This window comes from Cervus canadensis, chromosome 11 (genome assembly GCF_019320065.1).
Source record: "Cervus canadensis isolate Bull #8, Minnesota chromosome 11, ASM1932006v1, whole genome shotgun sequence".
NCBI lineage: Eukaryota > Metazoa > Chordata > Mammalia > Artiodactyla > Cervidae > Cervus > Cervus canadensis.
This window is the reverse complement of record NC_057396.1, coordinates 21,900,957-21,915,310: the sequence shown is the minus strand read 5'-3', so window position 1 is coordinate 21,915,310 and position 14,354 is coordinate 21,900,957. Positions and strand designations below refer to the sequence as shown.

General features: G+C 47.6%; 1 protein-coding gene and 1 long non-coding RNA gene across 7 annotated transcripts in view; one reads left to right on the top strand and one right to left on the bottom strand.

The window, feature by feature from the left end:
- Window positions 1-14,354, bottom strand: part of ZBTB16 (zinc finger and BTB domain containing 16) — a 198,794-nt gene that overhangs the window by 53,990 nt on the left and 130,450 nt on the right. The window lies entirely within an intron of this gene.
- On the top strand, window positions 2,552-13,827 carry LOC122450407. Of its 4 annotated transcripts, none has more exons than XR_006272116.1 (4): window positions 2,561-2,670; window positions 5,200-5,293; window positions 8,797-8,954; window positions 13,702-13,827. It is a non-coding gene; the product is annotated as an uncharacterized LOC122450407 (long non-coding RNA). The 4 variants fall into 4 exon arrangements; XR_006272115.1 differs by having other exon boundaries at window positions 2,611-2,680; XR_006272117.1 differs by lacking the exon at window positions 5,200-5,293 and having other exon boundaries at window positions 2,552-2,680.

The window sequence follows — 14,354 nt, the reverse complement described above, 5'->3', positions numbered from 1 at the left end:
TGTTGCCATCCTTACCCCATGGGCTTCACCAGTCCAGTTCATCCTCTAAGAAAAAAAATCTGCGCTGCAGCATATGAAATATTTAAGCTGTTTTTCTAAATGTATACATTATTTAGCTTACAGTCTATAAAATATTTACATTGCTTGTCCCTCCCACCCCCAAATATCTGCATTATTTACAGTACAATCAGGAAAACATTAACCCTTGTAGAGCTTTTTGTTGTTGCTTTTAACTTTTAATTTATATTGGAGGACAGCCAATTAACAATATTGTGATAGTTTCAGGTAGATAGCAGAGAGGCTCAGCCAAACATATACGAGTATCCAGTCTCCCCCAAACTCCCCTCCCATCCAGGCTGCCACATAACGTGGAGCAGAGTCTCCTGTGATATCCAGTAGGTCCTTGTTGGTGATCCATTTTACAAGGCATCCATTTTACATGGCGGTGTGTACACGTCCATTCCAACCTTCGTTTTGTGACTTGTGCAGTTTTCCTGGGGGTCACTGGGTGCACACAGCCGTGAAAGGCAACAATGAGTTCTTTGGCCCAAGTCACAGAGCAAGCGCTGGGGACACAGGAGCTAACACAGTGTTCAACGCCAGACGGACAGAATGGGTCACACCTGTTACTCCCATGGGACCAGAGGGCATAGACCATAGAATTCCTAGGGAGGCAGTTCTGGATGCCAAGCTCAGTACCCCACCCGTGTTGACATTTAGTTGCTCTCTGAAAAATGGAAGCTGATTCCTACTGAGCCCTGGCCTGGGTCACCCCTCCAGGTGTGACGTCAGTCCTCACTTAATTTTAAGGAAAATCTCCCCTGCTACCCACGTCCTCTATCAGGCCTTGGTGAACCCAGACAGTGGTTGTGACCCTTGAGCGCTGGCACAAGCGCCTCCCAGGTCCCGAGTTCTCCATCTGGCAGTCACCTGCCTTAAGAGTGGGAAACCGAGGTCTACCAGTGCAGAGGAGACAGGAACGTCCTACATCTGCCTCAAAAACCCATTTACTTGCACATGTAGCCTCTTATTTTTAGAAATCCTCCTCCATGGAAAGAATGAGGCTCAAGGTGATATTTCTCATTATTTATAATGTGACCTTAATTTTTAAAGTCAAACAAGGGACTTCACGGGAGGTCTGTGACTAAGGCTCCATGCTTCCGCTGCAGGTGTTACGGGTTCAACTTCTGGTTGGGTAACTAAGATCCCACATGCTATGCGGCATGGCCGAAAAGTAAATAATAAAGTAAAATTATATAAGTAAAGCATGCCAATAAGTCATTACTATTATATAATAATAAAGAAAATAAATACTAATTCTTATTATTACTCAGAAATAGATAATGCAGAAAGTAAAACCCACGTTGCTCTGTAATCCTGTTTTCTAAAGATAATCACTGTTAATAAGGAGACTGTAGAGCCTTAGAGAATCTTACAGGATGGCTTCTGTATTTTAGATGAAATGCGATGACACTAAACCACCTTCTCCTCTAATCACCTTTTGTCGCACAAAACATGGCTATTTTTCCATGCAGGTGCCATAATTCACAGAGTCCCTACCTTGAGACATGTAGGTCGGTCTCAGGCTTTGTAATTACCTATAATGCTGTAATCAGCATCTCTAAGGGAAGCTAAAAAACTGATCTTTGTGACGTAAAGGCCAAAGCTGGGCATGAACCACCAAGGGTCCCTGAGCATCTGTGGCATCGTAATAGGGGTGGCCTGCCCTGGGTTTCCAGCCCAGCGTCAGGAGTGTGAAATCAATTCTCTCATCTCCTGGTTGTTCAGCTCAGGAGAGATTTCCTCTTCCTCCTCCTCCTCCCCCCGCCCCTCCCGGTACCTCTACTTACCCTGCTTCTGTTTTGAATCTCTAAAATAATGTGACAAGTTAATGATGGTACAATTATCTAAATGTTTAACAGACATGTTATCTAAGTGAGTCGGATTGAGATTCCATCCCACTGACAATAAACATCAATGGTGGAGCAGAAAGCGATAGGCAAATTATAGCAAACCCTGCAATTTCAATGCTATTAAATTTGGAGGAATAACAGCCTTGAGGCCTGTAAACTCTGAATAAAATAGGCCCTTGTGTTTGTCCAACTATTAAATCAAAATGCTACCAACATCCTAGAAAAAACAAGGCGATTTATGGCTTTTCAAGTTTCAGTTACACATTGGTCTTTATTAACTCCTTTCTGTCATCAGGCAGCAGTGGTATCACGGGGGGGAGAAGGGAACACAGCCGGAGAGGAAGGGGCAGGAGCTGAGAAGATGGAGGAGAAACCTGGGGCCAGCGGGAGTGGGGGGCAGAGAGGTGAGTGGGAGCCCCAAGGCTGACCACGGGGACTCTGGCGTGAGGACTGCGTGAAAGGGAAGGGGCCGTTCTGAACACAGGCAATTCTGAATCCAGTTAAGTCCTCTCTGCATATGAACCTTCGAGTTGCGAACTTTCAAAGAGGCGAGCGGGTGTCTGGTTCCACCGAGGAACCAGATCCTGTGGCACCCACGTCAGGCGAGAGTGAGGCTGCAGCTCACCCTCCGTCTCCCGCTGCTGACGATCCACCAGCGCTACCATCTCCCACCTCCTCTCCCTCCTCCAGTCCTCCTTCCTGCCTGTTCACTCCATGCCAGCCCCCCGATGCCAGCTGCTCTATTGTACTTTTCAAGGTACTGTATGGTAAGATGTTTTATTTTTCATGTTTGCTATGTATGATGTGTGTGAGAAGTATTGTAAACCTACGACAGAATAGTACTATGGAGCCAGTTGTTAGTTGGGTACCTAGGCTAACTTCAATCGACTTATGAACAAACTGGACTTACCAACCCACTCGTGGACCAGAACTTGTCCACATGCAGGGGACTTAGTACCGAAGGAGAATGACACGTACCCTGGAAGTTCCATCAGACTCACAGCTGGGGGTCCTGAACTTGAATCCCAGTCCTTCCACCAAACGAGTCATCTTACTTAAACCGCTCTGACCCGCAGCTCCCAGCAGTGATATGGGCAGTGAACCTGCTTCTTAGCAGGCTCTACCAGATAATATATAAAAGCACCAGAGCCAGGCACAGTCTAAGCTCTGAACAACAGTCCTCAAAGATCAAAATAGTTTCAATCCCCTCAAACTTCTGGAATAGTTTTTAAAAGACAAAAGATCTTCACCTTTAATTTCTTCAGACACAGTATGCATTTAATTTTTTATTTTTAATACGCATCTAAATAAAATGAAAGAAGCAGTTGTCTACTGGTAAGACAGAAACTGTAAACGTCTAATGTGCCTAGTTATGTCCGGCTCTTTGTGGCCCCATGAACTGTAGACCGCCAGGATCCTCTGTTCATGGGGTTCTCCAGGCAAGAATACTGGAATGGGTTGCTATTTCCTATTCCAAAGGGCTTTCCCCACCTAGGGATCGAAGCTGTGTCTCCTGTATCTGCAGACAGATTCCTTACCACTGGGCCACCTGGGAAGCCCCTGTAATAGTCATAGGTACAAATGCACTGAAGTGAAGAAAAATGCAGACCATCCATCCAAGATCAGAACTTTAGCCTGTGCTTGGAACCAGGCAGCCTCTCAAACAGCAATTTTTCCTACCTGATTCCCACTCCCGATATTTGAGAGAGGTAGAGAAACAAGGCAATTTGTCCCATGTCATAAAGCAAGCCTGTGACAGAGCCAGGGTAAGAACTCAGTTCTCCTTTCCCCTAATTCATTCTTGTTTTCCCTGATACCAAGCAGCCCCCACACAACAATGATGTTCATCATTTCCACTATGATGGGAGATTGCTGGAGGTGGGGACTGGGTAAGTCCTGCTCACTGCTATATCTTTATCCCAGGGCCCAGCATCAATGTCCAGCATACAGCAGATGCTCAAGACATCTACTGAATGAATGAGCTTTAACCTCTTCTAACCCAAATCAATCTCAGTTCAATTTTCCTCTCCAATCCCAAGAGAGCTAAACACCACCAACCCCCTCAAAATATTAATGCTTCATGCAAAAGTATTGGGGTGATGGATGGGCAGAGCTCAGAGGTTCTGCAGGGCAGTGAAACTCTTCTGTATGATACAATGGTGAATACACATCATTATACATTTATCAAAACCCAGAGAATTTACAACAACGAGAGTGACCCGTTAACATAAACTTTGCGGGATAATGATGTATCAGCCTGGGTTCATCAGGGGTAACAAATGCACCATTCTGATGAGGGATGTTGACAGTGAGGGAGTTGTGTTGGGGCGGGGAGTAGAGGGTATATGGGATACTCTGTGCTTTCCACTCTATTTTGCTGTAAATCTAAAATCACTCAAAAAAAAAAAAATCTATTCATAAGAAGAAGCACTGGAGGTCAGTCCAGAAGGAGCCAGAGGGACCCTGGCACCGCTAGGGTGACCGGTGCAGAAGGAAGGCATGTCTGGGCAGCAGGGGACAGCCAAGCTATGGTTCTCTACGCCACAGCAAGCAGTTCCAACAGAGCCAAGAGCCCTGGGCTTGGAAAACAAAACTCTATATTAGGCATCAAACATGCCTTGATAGTAATAGCACAAAACGAGCTCAAGAGTAAGTCTATGCTGGAGCAGTGACTGTATAAACAGGAGCACATGACCCTCCCTCCCCAAGTGTCCATGACGTCCTGCAGCCGTCCCCAGCTCAGGCTTTCTCGGGTTCAATTCCCTGGCACACCACGTGAAATGCTATACCAATCACCCCTGATATTTATAAAAGTCAAAAGCTATTATGCTTTCAATGGGGAGGTCACGCAATCCAAGGGGAGCCCACGTGCCATCCGATGACCGCCCCCCGCCCTGTCCCACCCATGCCCTCCAGCGTGGGCCGGGGTGGGCGGCTCGTTCTGCCTTTTCTCCATGTCAAGTTTTGGGGAGAGGAAGTTCTTTCTCAACTGCTGGCCCTTCTCCCTTTCCCTCCCCCATCCTCTGCAGGGCCAGGGGAACCAAGAGACTGCCCTTGGGAGGAGGAGCCAGAACAGTTGCTGGTTTTCCTACTGCGGGAGGACAGGAGCCAGCCACCCTGACAGGGCTCCTCCGCGCCCAGCACCACCCCTGGTGCCGGGCCCAGGCCAGCAGCCACCCCAGGGAAGGAATGCAGCTGCTCACCCTCTTCAGTTCTCAGCCCCGCCTGCTCATCCACCACCCAAAGTCCTCCAAACAAGGACTTCATTTTCTCCTCTGGATTTCAGGGCCAGAGGCCGTCCCTGAAGCTCTTTCCAAGCATCCCTAATATATCAGGAGGGACAGAGGGGCCAGTTCAAGCAGGCAGCCGACAACACCAAGGTGGGGGCACACTCTCTGCACGATCAGAGGGTGTGCATGTGTGTGTGTGCGTGTGTGTGTGTGCTGTCACTGCCTGCTCCTCCCAGAGCCACGACAAGGTGCCTCCGAGCCTCCTTCACACTCAGGAGGAGAGGGCCCTGGGGCAGGGCACCTCCAGTGCCCGCTCCGTGCTATCAGGGGTTGGCACCGCTGCCCTTGGCCCGTGACTGCCAGGTGAGTTAGCTGTTCTGGACCACACGACCCTCCTGAGGCTGACACGGGGAAGCTGAGAACGAGCATCTCAGCATTTGCATCCGCTTGAATGGCTTTCTCTGTGACGCAGGAAGGTGGAAATGAAGCAAGTTTTTCTAGGCCAGCAAAATAAAGTCCTTATTTGTAGTCAAGAGTGGAGAGTACTTTGGCCTGGAAGTAAGAACTCGTGGGTCCTAATTCTGGTTTGGCTTATTTGTTCTCAACTGACCCCCCTCAGCAAATATAGGCTTCTGAGCCCTAGTTTTTTAGGCTATTGAGTGGGCAGAGCTGAGCCCCCGGCTCTGCACATTAGGTATGATGCCCAGGCCCACACTGGGAGGGGAAGCAGCATTAAAACACAGGCTTTAGGGTTGCAGGAGCCCGAAGCACACATTCTAGCCATCCTGGTCAGGTCATCCTTAACTTTCCTAAGTTTTAATTTCCTCTAGCAAAGAACAGGGAAGGAAAATGTCTATGTTTTAGGATGGTAGTAAGGACTTAATAAAATTATATCTCCAAAATATCCAATAGAGTACAGCTACTATATTATCTGTGCGTGCATGCTAAGTAGATTAAGTCGTGTCTGACTCTTTGCAACCTCATGGACTGTAGTCTGCCAGACTCCTCTGTCCATGGGATTCTCCAGGCAAGAGTACTGGAGTGGGTTGTCATGCCCTCCCCTCCAGGGGATGTTCCTGAGCCAGGGGTTGAACCCGCATCTCCTATGTCTCCTGCATTGGCAGGCAGGGTTTTTTTGTTGTTGTTGTTAGTCTGTTTTACCACTAGCGCCACCTGGGAAGACAATATTATCTGCAACCAAAGCAAATTCACCCGACTTGTTCATTTCCTCCACAACACACTGTAGCCTTCAGGAAGGCAGGGCCCACCCCTTGCACACAGTAGGTACTTTAAAACTTAGGGGATAAATGAATGAAGGAAGGATGGGACAAATCAGCTGTACAGGCTACTCTGATGTGTAGCGAACAAAAGTCACTCACCTGGCCGACCTCGTGGGGCAGGGCGTGGGCTGGAGGAGAGAGTGGAATTGCTTTGCAACAAGTCTGGAGATCGAGTGTCCTGGGCTCTAAGGCATCTATGAAGCTTCCTAGCCCCAGAACTCCTAAGCTCAGGAATGACTTTAGACATCTAGCATCTGTCTCTTTTCCTTACCAGGGCACTACGAGGGCATAAAGTGGGATGACACAGGTCCGACATATTTCCAGAATACCCAAGTTCCTAATGGTAACAGACATGGGCCAGGACACCAGCGGGGGACTCAAGCTCCTGGAAGGGGGAACACAAGACCTTGCTCTGTGCTAACCCCAGTTCTGTAGCCTGTCCGGCCTCGTTGGATGTCATCAGTTTAAACATCAGAAGAGGGCAGTCCCCCCCGGGAAGCTTTGGGCATTCTAGGAACTAGGGCCTTAAATAAAATCCAAGAAATCTGCTCTGAAAGGCTGTTCCACATGCACAACTTCATTCTGCCCTCACCTCTCCCTGCTGCACGGACAGCAGGGGCTGTTGGCTCTACAGGTACACTGGAAACATCCTCTTGGCCAAAGGACACATCAGGGATCCTCAAAGATCACATCAGCTCGGCAAATCAGCTGTACCCCATCCTTATTCCTTTCTTACCATTACCTGCCCCTTCCCCTCTCACCTACCTAGTCAGGGGAAAGGATGCCCTCCAAGGGCATGGCAAAGACCATGATGGTGCAGTGTTAGTAACCACCATCACCACTGACTGAGCGCTTACTCCATGCAAGGCCTATGCTGAGTGCTTTCCATGGATCATCAAATTAAATCCTCACAACATCCCTTGTACGACAGCATCATTGCTGTCACATTACCAAGGAGGAAATGGGCTTAGGGAAACTTAAGCAACCTGCCCAAGCTCATAAAACATGGGAGTGATGGGACTAGATAGGACTTGAATCTAGACAGTCTGACACCAGATCCCAAGGGCTCTGAATACCCTGAACGTCACACTCAAGACTGGGTTCCAAGGGTCCCGCTTTCTTGAAACCTGCAAGACAAACCTGAACCGTGCTATCAGGGCCCCAACTTGCCTGGTGAATAAAGCCCTCGAGAGGTCATCCTCCCCGAGTAGCCATCTGCACATCTGCTTTTCCTGCTGTGGGGGTTCTCACAGGGTCTCTGGCCTGGCCCCCAAACACTAGCACTGGCCCCGTCTATCTTATGTTCAGATCGCACACAGGGAGCTGTTCTGAGTTCCCTACATGCCAACGTGTTAAGTCACTTCAGTCGTGTCCGACTCTGTGTGACCCTATGGACCGCAGCCTGCCAGGCTCCTCTGTCCACGGGATTTTTCAGGCAAGTACTGGAGTGGGTTGCCGTGCCCTCCTCCAGGCAATCTTCTCGACCCAGGGATCGAAGTTGCATCTCTTGTGTCTCCTGTGTTGGCAGGCAGGTTCTTTACCACTAATGCCACCTGTGAAGCCTCTGAGTCTCCTACATATGGATTAAAAGAGCTGAAGGTTCCTTCAGCTCAACTCCAAGGCTGCCGCACTGAGATGTCCCCCCTCCCCCACAGGGCCTGCTGCAGACTGCCCCAGCCCCCTCGCCCTCAGCTCAGCAGCTGAGCTATCTCCCCTGCCCTCTAATTAATGCCACCCGATCCCATCTGTTGCCCCCAGGCCTGTTCACGTCCCAAATGAGGATGTACAGTGGCTCGGACAACATTATGATTTGTAAAACCCACTCCTAATTAGTTTGACTTTGAATGAAGAGGGTAATTATTTTTAAATTTATTAACTGCTGCCTGGCCAGAGAAGTTTCCAGATCAAATGACACAGGGAAGCTATTTCTGTTCAGTGATGCAGCAATTTATATTACTGATCGGTCATTAAAACCTCTGGCACAAAACCACTTGTGTTTCCTGAGCCAAGATACTGTCCGTGTGTCAAATTTCAAACCCAGAGTATAAATTAAGCCATTAATGGTATTTATCAATTTATCTGGACTTTTAAAGAACTACTTACTAATTTAAGACATTCCTGATATAGAACCCAAGTGGTGTGCTGGGTGCGTGTGTGTACGTGCTTGTATGTGTGTTTTCTCGCTTTTTATTTTACTGAACAGTGTAAAAAAAATTCTGATGTGTAAATGAAGTACAGGCATCTTGGGGAGCTGCAGAGCTGTTAATTCCTGACTGCTCTGCAACCCAAACATTTTGGAAGCAGCAGTGTTTTGCAATATGTATTTGTCATAATATAAAAGGTGTAAAGTGATCTCTGTTTATCTCCTCAAAGTCTTAGCTGTAGCAAAACAGAAAACTGAAGTCTGACAACGAAGCCTGCGCCCAGCCCAACCATAAACGTCTTGTCCCTGAGCACCAGCTGGAGCCCGCCAAGACCCTGGAGGGAGGGGATAAGGAAGGTCGCACCCACGGGGACAGAAGTCCTCCAGGGTAAGTGGAGGCCCTGGAAGGGTGAGACCTGCCGATGATGTTTATTTGGCGAAAATGGGATGGGAAATACTTTCTACTAAATTCATTCTGCAGTGTCAAGACTATCTGAGAAGCACCCCGATCACCTATCCAATGCCATGCTACACATCAGCTCTGTGAATTCCTCACGTGGTGGGGCGGCTTTGGACATGGAACTCTCAGACCCTATCTATTTCAGGGATATTGTATACCGTCTCCCGAGGGGCACATGGTCATCAGGGTATTGAGGATGCTTAAATAGGTCACAGGGATCCAAAAGAGCTCTGCCCAGGACACGGCCATGAGCTACACAAGCTCTCCCTAAACCGTCCAGCCACATACCCATGGACAATAGTAAGTCAATGAGCAGGCGGCTGGGGATTGGTAGAAAGAGCACTGAAATCAGAGTTGGGTCAAGTGCCAGCTCTTCACTTCCTAGTGCTGGGCTTCTAGGCCTCCATGGTCTCATCTGTGAAATGGGTACAGTGGAAGAAAGTGTTTGATAAATGTAGGTATCAGAAACATGAGATGACAATACCATGAATTTACTCTCCCAGGGTCTCTTCCTTCTCAGAGCTTCCTCCCTGCTCTCCTGGCCACTCTCTTAAAGGATATCTGGTATCCCGCGCCCCCGTCCTTCCCCAGTCCAACAGCTTTAGCATCACTTTCAGCATTCCTTATAACCAGGCCTCTCTCTTCCTCAGAGGCCCCCTTTCTTAGAATAGAGATGGCATCTAGATGTCATGTTGTATTTTTTCATTGATTATTCGGGAAGTCTGAGAACCCATCTGGGTTCTGCAGGTTCTATAGGTGATAACACAGCTTTGCCCGTCAGAAGAACTGCCTCGTTGCCAACCTGAAGCTGATGATATGGCCACCACCACCTCTCTCTCCAGCCGAGGACAGCCTGCCCAATACCAGGAGGGGCCAAACACTTCTCATGGCAAGGGAACTTGCCCCTCGCTCACAGCCAGGTGGGAAGGGAGCCCTTCTTAAAGCATCCACTCTGGTCTCTTCTGCACAATTTGGATTCAACTCGGAGATAAAGCAGAAGTCATTCTGAGGGTTAAGACTCCAGTGGTTAAGACTTACTTCTAATGTAAGGGGCACAGGCTTGATCCTCGGTCAGGGATCTAAGATTCCCAATGCCTGCTCCACAGTACTGTCCCCTGCCCCCAAACAGGTCTGAAGGCGCCGGGTTCCACCTCTGCTACAGGAAGGATGGGCACTACACCCCTTTGCAGGTGAGGAGATTTGAAGGGCAGAAAGGACGAGGAACAAGGTTATCCACCTGCTAGACAGTGAAGTTAGACCCCACCCCCTCCTCAGCTTCTGACTCAAACTTCAGGTTCTTGCCAATCACTGTTCAGTCTCTCAGTCATGTCTGATGCGCCAGGCTTCCCTGTCCTCCACTATCTCCCAGAGTTTGCTCAAACTCATGTCCACTGAGGTGATGATGCCATCCAATCAATCTCATCCTCTGTCGCCCCCTTCTCCTCCTGCCCTTAGTCTTTTCCCAGCATCAGGGTCTTTTCCAATGAATTGACCCTTTGCATCAGGTGGCCAAAGTACTTGGAACTAATATTCTCTTCTGAAAAGTGTTGATCACTTTCAAGTCCTCACTAACGTAATAAATCCGGGAAGGACATTGGTCCTAAGACACCTCCTGGTTTTCAAAGCCCAAGCAATACCAAACTCTAAAAACAGGTTGCATTGTCATTTACACCACTGAATTATATACTTTAAAGTTAAAATGGCACATTTATGTATCTTTTATGACAGTCTTAAAAATACACTAATATATCAAAAACTACAGAAGTGGATCCTTTAAACATGTGACCAGGATGTGAATTACATCTCACTAAAGATGCCTGAAAAACAATACAGGGAGCACGTCTGTGTTGCTCACTGCCGTATCCCCGGTGGGTGCCAGGCACACAGAAGGTGCTCAATAAGTGCGTGGGGTCCTGTCTGTGAACGATATCCCCATCTGCTCACCCGGCAGGGACTCGGTCTGTTGCCCTGGCCCTGGCAGTGAGGGCAGCTTGCTCCCTGCTGCTGCAAATTTAATCTGGACGGACAGAATTAAGCTGCTTCGCAAAGCTGGCTCAGAGTTCGGTGTCCTCAGCCCCCGACTGGAATTCTCAGAGCAGGATTCTCAGTTACATGTGCGGTCCAGAGGCAACAAGAAACGGCCAGGAGCCTGGGAGACATGCGTCTTTCCCTGGCTTTTAAGGAAACCAGCTCTGGGATCCTGGGCAAAATCTTCTGGCCAAGTGCCCTTCTCTAGAACTGGGCCAGGGAGACACTGATTGGGATGGCAGCTCACTGAGAAAGTTCTGCTTAATGCCACAGGTCAGGGCAACACCAGCCCAGAGTGCATGACACCAGGGCTATGACATATGCCTTCCACGTGCAGAGGCTGATTTTGAGGGGCAGGAAGACGAGAAAATACTGATGGCGATCACAAACAGCAGCAGCGGCTGACTGGCCTTCCTTCTTCCCTTCCGGCCCCTGTAGCAGCTCAGGGGCTTGTGTTCACAGAGGGCTGCCTCCAGTTCTTCCTTCCCTCTGTGTCCATCTCCACTAAGAGAGGGAATCTACTCTTCCATCCTTTGAATCTGGGGTTGACCTGTGCCTGCTGAGAGCAATGAAATACGGTGGCTACGTGTTTCCAGCCTAGCTTTTAAGAAGGCTGGCAGTTTCTGCTTCCTGACTCTTGGAGTCCTGAGTGAGAGGTGCAGACTGCTCTGCTGGAGAGAGAGGCCACCGTGAGGAGGACCGGGAGGCAGAGACGAGAGGAAGGGCACCATCGTGGACACCCAGGCCCACACACCACCCCACGCGACCACGTGAGAGACCCCAAGTGAAAGCTGCTCAGCTGAGCACAGTCACCTACAGAAATGTCTGATATGTTAACACACTGTGGCTTTAATCTACTGTCAGAGTGGTTTTCCTTGCATACCAATTGGTAACAAACACTCCTGCGGTCAATTATCAACACAGGAACTGGGGTGATATTTTAAACCCATAAATCAAGTCATGTCATCCTCCATTCAACACCCTCCAAAGGACTGCTTTGCCCATTTTCTATAAATGTTTGTCTGCATAGGTGTGTGTGTGTATGTATATGTAGTTTACTGAGTCATAATTCATATACCATATGATACACCATTCACACTTTTCAAGGACAAAGTCAGTACTTTTTAATGTACTCAGAGATGCGCAACCATCACCACAATCAATTTTAGAACATTTTAATCACCCCAAAAAGAATCTCTGTACCCATTAGCATTTACCATTTACCCCCAAATCTCCTAGCCCCTTACTAATTTACTTTCTGTCTAGAGATTTGCCCATTCTGGATGTTTCATATAAGTAGAACCATACAACACATGGCCTTTGTGACCGGATCCTTCCACTGAGCATAATGTTTTTAGGATTCGTCTTTAAAATGTTATAGAATGTACCAGCATTTCATTCCTTTTTATAGATGAGTAATACTCCATTGTATAAACTACTCCACTGGATAAACTACCTTTTGTGTATCCATTCATCAGTAGGTGGACACTGAGTTATCTCTACCTTTTTGGCTATTATAAAGATGCTGTTATGAACACTATGTGAAAGTTTTTGTGTAGATATATGTTTTCATATATGCAGGAGTGGAATTGCTGGGTCACAGTATCTGTTACCTTTTGAGGAACTGCCTGTTTTCCAAAGTGGCTGCACCATTTTACACTCCCACCAGCAGTGTATGAGGGTTCTGATTTTTCCACAATCTCAACAACACTTCTCATTGCCTGCATTTTTATTAAGCCACATCTTGGTGGGTGTAAAGCATTTAGTATCTCATTGTGATTTTGATTTGTAGTTCCCCGATGGCTAATGATGTCAAGCATCTTTTCATGTGCTCAATGACTATTTGTTTATTTTGGAGACATATCTATTCAGTCAGATCCTCTGCACAGTTTTTGCTTTGGTTATTTGTATTTTTATTAGAGTCCTAAGAGTTCTTTATATTTTCGGATCGAAGGTTTCTAACTAAATGTATGATTTGCAAATGTTTTATCCCCCCCGCCCCGCCCCAACGGACTCTCGGCACAAGCAGAATAAAATCCAAATTCGTGCCAGAACTGAGAGACCCACCTGATTTCTGACCTCATCTCCCACCACTCTCTGTACCTCACTGCATGCCCCCTACCACCACACTGCTCTTCCATGAACCTGTCAAATTCACCCCACATGCAGGAGTGTTACAAGTGTTTGTTCTCTTTACTCAGACCTTCTTCCCTGAAACCTTTAAGTAACTAACTCACTTTCCAACTTTAGGACTGGGCTTAGATGTCACCTTCTCAGAGAAGACTGACCATCTGATCTAAAACACCACTTTCCTCCCTTATCCTGCTGTACTTTTTCTCACTCGTGTGAGTATAATGCCTGGCATTATACTACATGATCATTTGCCTATCCTATCGTCTTATTGGAATCTCCATGAAGAATGCTATCTGTCTCATATGTTACTAGACCTTAAAGACCCCAACAGTGCCCAGCATATTACAGGAACTCAATAAATATTTATTAAATTATATGCATCTACTACTATTTATTGAATGCTGATTATGAGCCAAGCATTCTCCTAAACACTCCAAATAAAATATCTTATTCAATCCCCCCAACAAATCTATGTTACAAGGTAGATACTGGTATTACCCTATTTTTCCAACAGGTGAAGAAACTCAAATTAAGAGAGCTGAAGTAACTGTTTCATGGCTCCACAGACAGTAAATGGCAGTGTCATGTCAGGATCAAACCTGTACCATTCCTGTCCCCACTGTTCACTTCAGCAAGTCACTTACCCTCCTTTGACTCTCGGTCTCCCTATCAAGGACACGGGAGTAGCTTTCTACTTTACAGAGTAATGGAAAGATTGGCTAAACGAGATCAGGTAAAGCACCAAGAGCAGGGCCTGGCACGTTGTGAACGTTCAGCAAGCGTGAGCTACAATGATGAGGATGACGCCAAGTACCATGACGAGATGACGCTGATGCTATGAAATCAATGGTTTGAAATCACGGCAATATCACCTTTGGATAGTACTGCTCAGATGCACGCCTGTGGACAGACTGCTTTCTTTCAGACAATGACTAGACTCTTGCAGACGGAGGGCCAGCCCACTGGGCCGCAAGAGGGCTTCAGAGTTAGACAACATCACTGCCTTTCTAAAGCCTCTGAAAGTACCAGCGTCTCCATGGAGATGGGCTCCAAGTGGCCTATTAGAGACAGAGGCCTTGGCCTGATCCAGGGCAGCTGTTCTTCCGGGGCAAAGTCACTCTTATAAGTTCCTGCCCAGCCAGCTCCACAAGCAAGGGTAGCTGAACA